Source organism: Aythya ferina (genome assembly GCF_964211825.1).
Source record: "Aythya ferina genome assembly, chromosome: 4".
In the NCBI taxonomy this organism is placed as follows: domain Eukaryota; kingdom Metazoa; phylum Chordata; class Aves; order Anseriformes; family Anatidae; genus Aythya; species Aythya ferina.
In genome coordinates, this window is record NC_140300.1 from 4,370,960 (window position 1) to 4,383,557 (window position 12,598).

Sequence of the window (12,598 nt, forward strand, 5' to 3'; positions counted from 1 at the left end):
CAGTCTGTAGAAGACAGTTGCAAATCTGCACATGTCCAATAGTATAGAAAAAGATATAAACTGAACATGGGCAGGAAATTCAGAAGAGCTAGGACATTTTCTTAGACCTGATGCATAATCATAAGAAATATATTTTGTCCCTCTGCTCCACCTTCTATGCCTTTGTTTATGTATTTAGAAAGCTATTTGAATAGTAATGGTCTTCACAATCTGTGCAGTACCTGTCATCACTGCTTCTCTGGTATTGACTGAGGACTCCAGATGTGACTACAACATAACTAATAACATAAAAACAACATAAGAAGGTGGGATAAGAACAGAAACTGATTTTATATTGTCCCCAAGGGCCATGTTTCAGAATGAAAAGGAAGAGAAAAATAAAAGAAAAAAAAAAAAAAAAAAAGAAAATGCAGCAAAAATGCTTCTTGAGAAGAAATACAATAATCTTGTTTAATCCTGAATCATTGTTGCAATCAATTCAATTTTGTAGGTAGACTCCCATGACACATCTATTCCAAGAGTTAACAAGAAACAGAGCTGAAATACCAACAACTCCAACAGGCGACCAAATTTTCTCTTATGATGAAAATATCTGCTTGGAGAGGTTTCAGATCTGCATGATCAGTGTGAAATTGAAATTACTCCAAGTGATTTTGATGAGTGACTGTCTTCACAGATGAACTGTTTGATGTTAATGCAAGAAAGAAAACAGAGTGATATGAGAGTAAATGAAAGCTTTGGGGGAAAAAAAGGCAAGAAAAAGCTTTTTTTTTTTTTTTTTTTTTTTTTTTTTTTTTTTTTGTCTAATCATAAATGTGTTTGATGGAGTAAAAAAATATTGAAATAGGACTAGAAAGGTGAGCAGGGTTAGACAGATAGGTGGGCTTTATTCTTTACACAACAAAAGAAGAAATGAACAGCAGCAAAAGGTAATGTTCAACAGCACATAAATAGCTGAAATATGCATATATCCACTGTATACCTCATGTTGAATTAAAGGAGAATTATATTAAAACAAAAGGGTTCTCATGCAATTTGTGTAACTTATAATAAAGATTCTGCCTTTAGCAGCAATAAGACCTTTTGATCTTAAGAGGCATTCATAATGACAAATAAGCCCAACTTCTTCACCTCATTTTTGTTACCAGCAGCTCTGACAGAAATTGGGCCATTCTTAATTCAGAAGCTGGTGCTGTGCAAGGTGACACGTACTCCTACTTTCCTTTCACTGTGGATAACAGCTATTACTCTGGAATTAACTCTTCAGTCTCTTCCATAAATAATCTGACCTCTCACTAGGGAGACTGATATTTCAGCATAAAACCTGATACATTTGCTGTGTAAGGAAACTTCAGTCTTAGTCTCTGAATGTAGGTGCAAGTATATGCTGGCAGTTTTTTAGGGATCAGTATTGAGCTTCCCCAGAACTGAAGCATTTCAGTTTTCAAAACTATTGTTTATCAATGTAGCACATTGTATTGTCACTAGCCTTTACAGTGTAAGGTCACAAAGTATTGGAAATGTGCAATAAATCTCCTGGTGTTTATGCATCTTTTTCATTTTGACTTGACAATATAATATATATCCTTTCCCTAAGACAGAATTGCCTGCTGTGTTGTAAAAGTACAAAATACCTTTAAATGCTGCTAATCAAACTCTGGGGGCAGCTAATGGAAGTAATCTTAGCCCATGCTAAGGGGCTATGAACAGTTTTGCTGTCTACCATGCAGAGCTGCATCCAAATTGTGAACTTCAGGAGTTCAAAAACTTGGTCCTTGCTTAATCCTTACTCTGGAGGACAGGAAACTATGCCAACTCTCTATTTGGCATGGCTTAGTTCCTCTTACATGCTCACTCAGGTTGGCTCAGCTCCACTAGCCAATGTCTTGGCAAGATGGAATCAACACTCAGTGTTGTTTGTTTTTTTTTTAATGATTTTTTTGTAAAACTCATCATCCTCTGTAAAAGCTATCCTCCCTTAAGCAGAGAATGCTAACATAGATAAAAGCAGTACAAGGCTACCTTTCTGCCTTTTTTCCTTTACAAATCTGTAAGTGACTAAGAAAAAAAAAGAAAAAAAAAGAAAAAAAAAAAGAAAAAAAAAAAAAAGAAAAAAATAGTTTTGTATACTTATGGGGCCAACAAGATTTAAAATTTTATTTTTAATTTTTGAAAGCGGATGGCCAGGACAAATATAGACAAAAAAAAATGTAGTTTTGTTTGCAGGAAAACCCCTAGGTCTAATTCTTAATGTCATGGGTCTTGACTGACTTGTTCAAAAAACATTTAATTCTTCAACATTGCTTGCATTTAATATGGCATATTGTACAACTATTAAAAATGATTTCTTTTTCTACTTTAAAGAGATTTTTCTCTTCTCTTTAGACCAGAAGGCTATGTAATTGTCAGTTCTACATCCCAGCTTAAGCATGACTGTTTATGTCATGCAATTCATTCCCTGCTTGGTCTGGTTGAACTGAAAATCATACTGAATAGAAATTAGGTCTGTAGACAATATTACTGTAGTTTCAACATGCAGTGATACCATCTATCATATTATTTTCTAGTTGCAATAACAAAAGACCTGAATTTTCAGAATGCTTCAGTGCCCAAAGATGCCAATAAAGATCTAGAAAGATACCCAAAAGCAAGAATGTTAGTCAAGTACAGTCCTTCCATGTCTTTCCTTCATTCAAGTCATACAGAAAGATGGAGGTGTTTCTGAAATATCCCTTTATGTTTGCACCTCATTAGACAGTTGCTTTTAAAAATCTGGTAAAAGCTCAATACAATGAGCTTCATGCCTTTCAAAGGTAAGGAAATAAAGAATGAAGGGAATCTTATGAAACTGGTGGTATGGAACAAGTATAAACTAATAAAGAGCTCTGTGAAGTATATTACAGTGGGATTAATTTTCAGATGTGCTCAGCGCACACAGCTCTTCTCCAGCCGGAAGATGCTGTTGTTCCTCTTTGCTTTGTGATGTCCTTATGATATTTGTTTATGTTAAGGCCACAACAAACTGATATTATTCTCTTCCAGAAAGGCATGTTATGGACTATAAACATTTTCTAGACGTCTCTTTAGTACCAGGTTATCTACCAAATAGATTTTGGATATTAAAGGAATTTAGAAGAGAGCAAACCAAAGGAACAGATGTGTGAAAAGGATGAGTATTTGCACCCTAGACCCTCTGTGTCCTGTGGCTGAATAATCCAAGTCTGACTAGTCTTATTATTTATATTTTTTAGAAAAAAAAGAAAAAAAAAAAAAAAAAAGAAAAATGTAGAAGTTTTATTTGAAAAGAAGTTAAGTTTATCTTTTCTCTCATGCTTGCTTTATTTACAGAAGATTGACACAAAGCTTCCAAATGTTAAGTTTGCCCCATCCCTGGAAGTGTTTAAGGCCAGCCTGCATGGGGCTTTGGGCAGCCTGGTTTAGTGGAAGATGTCCCTGCCCTTGGCAGGGGGTTGGATTTAGATGGTCTTTAAGGTCTCTTCCAACATGAGCCTTTCTATGAGTCTATGAAGATTGGAAACCATCCTGCAGATAAACAGGAAATTGAATACGTTTGTCTCTGTTTTACTACATATGTAAAGAAAATCAGCAGTCATTTGATCTTCCTAAAATACATTGTGTAAAACAGTGAAAATTTGAACAGGTAAATCTGTCTTTAAATATCACCATTGAATCAAGACTTGTTCAATGTGGAGGAACTTTCAGGCATGTGTTATCTCCAGGATAGTACCCATAATTACTGGTAGATTTTAGAGGAAGGATGAATGACACATTCTGAATGAACATGCTTAATGAATCCCTGGTTTCTACTTAGTGGCCTCTGCAGTGGCAGTGGAATCAAGAGGTTATTGAAATAAATTACTGAATCAGTACACAATGAATCAGTGGCTGGCTTTTTTACCCAGGGTAATAACCTTTCTGTCTGCTGCAGGGATCACAGCACTTGGAAAAAAATTCACATTTTTTTTTTCTTTCAGTTAGACATACTTACGGGGCCACCTAGCTAAACATGTGAATGGCAGTGACAGTCTGGGACAGTTTGCATCTCATCAGCCTCTGTTGGACAATTAGTTTCATCAGAAGACAGTTCTGTTGCTAAAAGCACAATCCAGACCTCTTTGAAATAACTGGAAAAGCTGCCATAGGTTTTGGATCAGACCCCCTAATGCAAGCTGGATGCAAGAAAAGCTGCTAAATTCAGCTGGTATTCTTTTCATACAGATAAAAGATAAGCTCTTACTCAAGCTGTGAACTCCCAGGGGGAGAAAAATGAATAGAAGAGTTGTTCAAACACAACAGGCTTGATTGTGCCTGACCCCGTGTGGGTGCAAGGGAAATGGGAGCCAAGTGCAAATAAGCTTTCCCGTCTCCCTCCTGAGAGTCTACCCCAGGCTAGACACGGTTGTGCTCCCTGAGATCAGGGAGACCGGGGGCTAGCACAGAAAATGATGCCTGTAGCAGCGAAGAAGAAAGGGATGTCAGGAAGTGGAACCGTTTAGCCCCATTGGCACATTGTGAATCCTTTAAATTGGGGCAGCTGCCTCTGCACGGAGGGAGGCACCAGCATCAATAAATCTGTTCAAATAGGCATGTGCTTAGAGTTGTGCATAAACTAATCTGCTTAAGGAGATTTGTTTCTGTGGTCCCAGAAAACCTTGCTGGGATGGTATGCATTGTAACTGTGCTTTCTGCACAAGGTTAGCACAGCAAAGAGATCAAGCAGTTTATATTTATATATATATACATATATATATACAGCTGCTATGTGTGCTGTTGCTCTTTGAGGATGCACCTGGTTCTTCAGTAAAAGACAAAGAGGACCAGGACCGATGGGTAAGAGTAGAGATGCAGATGGCAAATCCAGGCAGGAGATGGACACAGAGTGTGAGGACTAAGCATCAGCAACAGACATCTGGACTGGAAACGTGGTGGCTGAAGTGGTGGACAAAATGATGGGATGTGTGCAGCTCTGAGGCTGTTTCAAATGCCTGGATGCCAGTGAGTGCTCAGCATCCTCCCAGCTGCAGCTCTATAGAAAAAAGCCATGATCTGTCCCGAAAGTATTCTCTGTTTCTCCGCTAAAGAGGACGATCATTTATGCAAGAAACATGAGACCACCACAGCTGTTCAGAAAGGATTTGGAGAAAATACATGCACAGAATGATACTTTGGACTGTGCTTTCTGTTACTGCATTTCTGTACTGATGTATTGAAACAAGTTCTGGATGTTTTCCTGATCCAACAGATCAGATTAAGGCTCTCAAATTTGATATTATATTTGTAGCAAGAGAAGAGTCTGCATCAGTATTGTTACTGTTATGGGGTAAATAAAACCAAAGAGAAGGTAGCTAGTGAACCTTGCTAAGAGTTGATGTAAACTAAAGCAAAGTGTTTGGTGTCAGTGATGGTTCATAGCTCTTTAGTAAATTTTTTTGTTTTCTTTTATTTTGTTTTTCTGTCCATTTTCTGTATTTTTTGACCTTTATAGTCAGTAGGAAAGGTTGTCAATTCTGTCTCCTACTGAAAGAACATTTCCCTTTGTCACTGAAAGAGAAGTCAATGGGACATTTTTTGTGAGCTGGCATAACTCCACAGACCAATGTATTTCCAGCTAATTCAGGACCTGTGATGACAGACTCACTCATTTAATGACAGAACAGGCAAGCACACCAGAGGTGATGGCAGTAAAATCTTATGTGTTCTTCAGGATTGGACCATGATAAGAAGGTTGTCATTTCATTCTCCAGTTTAATTCCTTTCTTCTACTGAATTTGCCATTCAGTGCCAGCTGAATGTGCAACTCATCTAGAGCTGTGAAAAAAGAAAAAAAAAAAAACACGTTTCAGACAAAAACTATCTGTTTGGATGTCACCTTTTAAAACTGTTTTATGCTGATAGTGGGTATAATGAAAAGGAATATTGTTTCAACAAGCAACATTGAGTAAGTCTGCTTTGACTACATCAAATCAAAAGAGTTTGGCCTTCCTGAAATTATCATAGAATCATAGAATCTCCTGAGTTGGAAGGGACCCTCACCTTTTTTTTTTTTTTTTTTTTTTTTTTTTTTTTTTTTTTTTTTTTTTCCTGTTGAAAGCATTTAAGAAAAGTGATATCACTTTTCAAACCTTTGGAGTACAACAAAATCAGCATGTTTTGAATGTCAATACCATTTGACTTTAAAACTTATTTAAGATAAAGCATTGAAAAATTCACTGAGCTTACATGAGTTTACACCTATATCTTAATAAGTAGATGAGTATTGTTAGTGATTGACACAGTGCCTAATACACCATGTTATGAAGTAGTTGCCAATGCAATCAGGTTCTGAACAGGCACTGACATGTTAATCTGGGAATAGTGATATGAGATCTTTATGAGCCCTTTTGTCATTTTTTCAGCCTCCTTTTCTCTGCCCTTGTACCTCCCTTTTTCTATAACCCCAAGCCAGGACTTAGTCAGCAGCATTAGTCATTTGACTTCCGTCCTAACATTCAAATACAAGGAAGAAATCTTGGCTCTGTTTAAATGCACTGCAGAAGTCCTTCTAACTTCAGCATGGCCAGATTTTCACTCTGAGGTGTTGGATCTTTATAAAAGCAGAAGAGTCAGTGACATTTTGCTGCATCACTAAATCCATGCAAGCAGAAGTTACTTTTGCCAAAGTGAAGAATATGCACAGTTAAGCTTTAAAGGTTATGCCAGAACAATTCCTTGAGTCTTTTTAAATCCAGCTGAAGGTGGCATCAGATTTATTTTCATAAGTCTTATGCAGGAGAATGAGACTGACATATCAAATCTGTCTCTGAACCAAGTCTCTCTATTTGGTAATCTATACTTTGGCTATATATTCAAGGTGTTTATATATATATATATATATATATATATATATATATATATATTTATAATATATATATATAATTTCATTGAATTGTTGAAGTTAGTGGGAGTTTTGTGATTTATTTCATTGTGTATAGATGCATTATGTGTCACAGATTATTGAATACATTGTTCAGCATACATATTTAATTTCTTATATTAGAATTCATAACCACACATAAAGATAAGGTGTTTGAAATGAATTATTGTATCTTCAGTGGTCACATCTTGACTAATTTAAGCTACAGTGCTAAAAATTAATAACAGGAAAACTGTGTTTGCAGCTGTTAATTGTCTATTTTTACAGAGAAATACTCTTTCAAAGGTGGTTGGTTTTGTTGTTTTCTTTTTTTTTTAATCTCCCTTTAGAACATTCTTCCAAAACGGCTTTTAAGCTACTTGAGGCAACTCTGGTTCTGTGCTCTATGCCCAATATTTTTACATAAATAGCAAGAAAAAATTGTATTAACTGTATTTCACAATTTCTACCCGTAGCTGTAGTTTTCTGAGTTATTGCACTGTTTGTGTAATCTTTAGAAAACACTTACATGTTTACTTATGCTTAGCTCTCAATATGCCTTCATTATGTTCACAGTGAATATCATTTTTCTGTGTGGGAATGACATAAAATAGAAGTAGAACAAGTTAACTGAAGCCGTTGCAGAGGAACACAGTCCACTGGGTATTTCTTGTGCTGCACCAGTTGTCTCTCTCATACCTTCCTGTTCTTCCCATTCCCTTGAAGCCAAGTCCTATAGGTAGTTGCTTGTACTCAGGGTCCTCTGGAAGTGTGCACTCCTTACCTCCCCCAGGGAATAGTGGCTTTTCATGTATACTGTAAAACACCTTTCTGTTCTTTGGCAATGCATAAGACTCAGGAGGTTTTCAATGGTGCCAGATACTGAAATGACCTATCAGTACTGCTAAGTACTTAGAGACTGTTTTCAACCCCTCCAAAATGATAGCCTAAGTGTGTATTCATATGTGGATAGTGGATTTATAAAATGACATATGAGAGGAACAGTTTTCTCCTTCTATTTTCCATTTTCCATGAGGTTAAGCTGTAACTGGGTACTCTGAGGACATCCTTGGCTGACGTAACCACATGGTGAGGGAATTCACTGTTTATGTCAGATACAATTTGTGCTGTGGTTTGTCTTTAGGAGGTACCTACTTCTTGTTTGCAGGGAGAGATAACACATCACATTTAATTTAGAAAATCCACATTTTTTATTTTTTTTTTTCATTAGTATTGCTGACAAGTATCAAGAAACTGAAGTATTTTTGAGTCCAGGCAGAAACTGAGTACTTTAAAGCAGAATCATTTTATAAAAAAAAAAAAATAATAAAATAAATTGTAAAAATCCCCAGCTACTGGGTTGGTATATTCATTAAAATAAATTGGTAGCAATAAATAATGCTTAATTTTAAGTGGAAGTTTAAAGTAAGGTAAGTGGGAGAATTTAATAATTACTACCTATATGACCACAAGACAATCCTGTCCTATTTACTCCCAAGGGGTTTAGGCACACTACTAGAGTGTGCCTAGTTTACCTAGGTCGGTTTAGGTGTCTTTATTTGTTGCATTCCCTTTTCATTCATAACTGATAGCTGTAGTTCTGAGATCTTAAATTTCACTTCATCTTTGCACAATATCTTTTTAGGTCAGTTAAGTATTTTTATAGTAGGTGGTTTCCAATTATGATTAAATTTACATGATTACCATAACTTAATTTGGCAAACTTTGTTTGCCATGCGAGATTTGAAAGCTTTTGTTTAGTTCAGCTGGTAGGGGATTTTGGCTGATGTTGTGGAGATGCCAATGCCATTTTTGACTCTTTTGTAGTAAATTATTCAGAAGTATGTGGAGTGGTAATATTTAATAATAAAAAAAATAAATACCGGGAAGATCTCTGAGTCTTTATTGTTCACACATTACTGCTTACTGGTGATTTGTGATCTCCCTTCATCAGATTATGTCAAATGGCTACACATTCTGGTATGCCATTCTCATCATGGAAGAACAGGTTCTGCCTGGTTATACCTCCAGATCTCTAAGCTTCTAGTGCTTTAGCAGGGATGGAAATCTAATTCCATAGCTTAATCTCTCACAGAGGCTGTGCGTGTGTTACATGTGACCAAGTAATTAAAATTTGTCACATTTGCTCAGTGGTTTGAAATAGACATTTTCATAAAATTTACACTTGGGATTGTTTTGCTGGGTTTGACTTATCAATTCCTGGTGCAGACTTCTGAATAAATAAAACATGGACTGGTATTACTTAATATCATTTCATACAATTGGTGAAAACTAATTTGATGATCTTGTACAGGGATTTCTTATTTCCCAGAAGAGCCAATAGATGACATCTACCTAATATGCCAGTTAAAATTCGTACGTGTAGTTTATATGAGAAAATTGATTGGAACTCATTTGACTATTGAATAAGATTCACGTCAGTAAATATAGTGACTGCATTAGTATTAGCTAACCTTCCAAACCACAAAATACATTTTGTCTCATTTTATTTGTAGAAGAAAGGCACAATTATTTTGTGAATAATTTACTTCTTAATCTACTCATAATTACATCCGGTTATAATAATTAAAATCACACCCTTTGATTTAGATTATTTGAATGGAATAATGATTTATAAGCTTAAGGTTTAACTAGATCTATTTTTCTCTCCCAATCTTCAAAAAGCAAGATTATGTAAGATCATCTGTTGGTTGCACACTTCTGTTCAGTTTTCATCTAATTTGACCCACAGTACCAAAGAACAGATACTTGAGTACCTGTGATTGAAAGTCAAGAACTGTATTATTTGGGTTGCTCTTGGTGGAGATGAAATTTTCTTAAGGTTACTTCCTCACAGAAATATAATTGTCATTAAGCTATGACTGAACTTTAATTTACTTCAAAATCTTGTGCTTTTTGGTGTCTGTCAGATAGTGCAAAATACTGTACAGTACGCAGTTATTTTATGTATGGCATCAAGGAAAGCTCCTTAGAAAATGTGGAGGGTTTATGTATATTCCTAATCCTTATCTGTATTCACTATTTAAAACTCTTAAGTCTAAAGACTTAAATATTTGCTTTCTGTTTTTAAATGCACTTTGATCCACTTATGAATTTAGATACCCTAACTGCTGTGTTGGTCCTACATCCTACGTTTCAGTAGCAAATGAGGTCTGAGGAATATTTGCTCAGCTGCAGACTTAAGGAAAGATCCTTTCCCTGTGTCACTAGCCTGAAGGAGGACGGTTTTCTAAGTAATCCCTTTGCTTGATCCACATTTCAGCACCCAAACAGGGCAAAAGACAGAAAAAACATACACATGCCTTCTCTCTTTCAGTTTTGGTGATTTTCTTCATGAATTATTTTGCTCTCTGGCAAGCGTCAGAACTGATATTTCACCTAATTATGTTCAAACAAAGAGCAGGCTTCCTGCCAAGCCCAGTCCCTCATAATGCTCTAACAGATCTGATACAGGTGTTGATAGACCTTCTGATGTTTTCTGCCATCACTTTTCACAACAGCAGCAGAACAAGATGATTGCCTTAAACTTCCCAGTTTCAGCTTGCACAGCTGTTCAAGCAATTACTTACCCCAAAGTTATGTAATGGGTAAGCTGATGTTATACAAAGATTTGTTTGGGAATGTTAATGTTTAAATATATATGAATTAACCTAAAGGGCATATACGAAGTCAGCACCCGACCAAGTCACCTTAATAGTCTCCTATTTGCTTTGGACACAGCTCTGGTTACTGCACAAAGTCCCACATGGGTGTAGTCTTTCATTATTTGTAACACAGCTATGCAGACACTTCGTAAGAACAAAATATCACTTCAGAAGGGATGAATGCCTACTTTTTGTTGAAAGATATATACTGGATTATTTAAACATAAATAGAACTACCTTGAGAATGTGCTGCTTTCTGCATCAGTAATCTCAGTGCCCGTCTAAACACAAACCACAATTTAGTAATCAAAAAGCTGCAGGGTATATTAACATTCTATGATACTTCAGAGCTCCTTTTTTACATTCATATATATTATATTTCTGCATATGTGTTTGCACAATTTAAATTATGGAGGCATCTAATTTTCTTTCTCTTCTAATATATGTTGTTATCCTTAGCTTTACCAAATGAAACTGTGAGAAGAAGACGTAGTAGGTAAGATATTCAATATTCTGAGTTTCTGTATGTCTGGTCATCCATTTTATGAAAGTTGAAATCTAGCATGTAAAATGTCTAAACGTCTATACTACATTAAAAGTAGCACCCAGCAGTACTGCATAATCAATTAGTACTTCATGAAAATGCCTACTATCTAGCAGTTTGTATTCGAAGCATAGTCTTGTGGTCTGAACAGTACTATAGCTTTAATTTTTGACCATGCTTCAGGTTTTGAGTATAATAGGCTCAGCCCTATCTACTTAATGGGAATAATAACGTATGTCTGTCTCAAAATGGGGTTTTAAAATGAGGTTATAGAATATACATATAACATCAACACATTTTAAACAATGTCTAACCAGTGCAATATCATACACTCAGCTTCCAAGTCATCTCAAAAACTTCCTGTCCTTATAGAGAAGCTTAGAGTCTCAAGAGCCTCAAGACATTGTAGTACTGTCACATATGGAATTCCAGGAAATCAAACAGGTTTATCTAGACCCTAACTTTCCACAGTAAAAAAAAAATAAATAGTATTTTTATATGATCATGACTAGTCCAAAAAATAAAAATAATATATGGTTTTACTTCACACATTTATTGTTTCCACAGATTACATGCTTAATTTCTTTTGAAGACCTAAAAAATCTGAAGGCTTTTCTTCTAGGCCTTTTCTTATTTTCAGTCCTGAAGTAATCTTTTTATGGTTTGCACATTTTGTTATTTTCTGTCATAACTGCAATTAAAAATATAGCAACCAGTGCTAAATTTTATGCAAACCCAGAGACATTGACTAAACAAGCACTGAAGAGTTAGCACCCTCATAAACAATATAGGCAGAGAATACGGGACCTAGCCCTTTAATGAACAGAGAGAATAGTAAAAGGAAAATCAAAGCTCTGGCCATGATAAACAGTAATGGCATAACATGCAAGAACAATGTTTATGCAAGGGAAATAACTAAGAAAAAGGAAACATGGAGTGAACAGGATCCCATGAGGTCTATAAGAAAGACAGGCATGGAGTGACATTGATGCCAATGTACTGTAAAGCAGCGTAGACAGTCAATTGGTGTGAGAGACAGAAAATTCAGTCAAGACTGTAGGTAGAATTCTGCAAAAGAATAAAATTCTGCAGAAGAATAAAATTTTGCCTGCTTTTAGCTACTTTTATGTTGATTTTCCCACCAGGTGCAAGCTCTTTTAAGTCCTCTTAATTTTTTCCCCTGGTGACAATGCAGGAAGAAAAGATGCCATAGATGCCCTGATATCAATAACACATGTGTGCCAAGCAGTTTGGGGTATAAGGGCCCAGAAGCAGATTTTACTCTATATTTCTCTCCTCCCACTGTGACAATATCTATTTTATTTGATCCTGCTTCTTAGACTGTCATCAGAATTTAATTCATCTACTGGCATTATCACTCAAAACTGTGAGTTTTCCATCAGCACTTTGAGAAAATATTGATGATCTCATCAGCTTTGAATGCTGTTTCTGCTTCAGTTGCTGAACACTACCAAG

At 35.9% G+C, this 12,598-nt stretch overlaps 1 long non-coding RNA gene across 1 annotated transcript in view; it reads left to right on the plus strand.

Annotated features, from left to right (window-relative positions):
* Nucleotides 1-12,598, plus strand: part of LOC311436236 — an 83,677-nt gene that overhangs the window by 13,750 nt on the left and 57,329 nt on the right. The window contains exon 2 of the long non-coding RNA XR_014692685.1: nucleotides 11,038-11,074. This is a non-coding gene — a long non-coding RNA (uncharacterized lncRNA). The remainder of the gene's footprint in view (nucleotides 1-11,037; nucleotides 11,075-12,598) is intronic.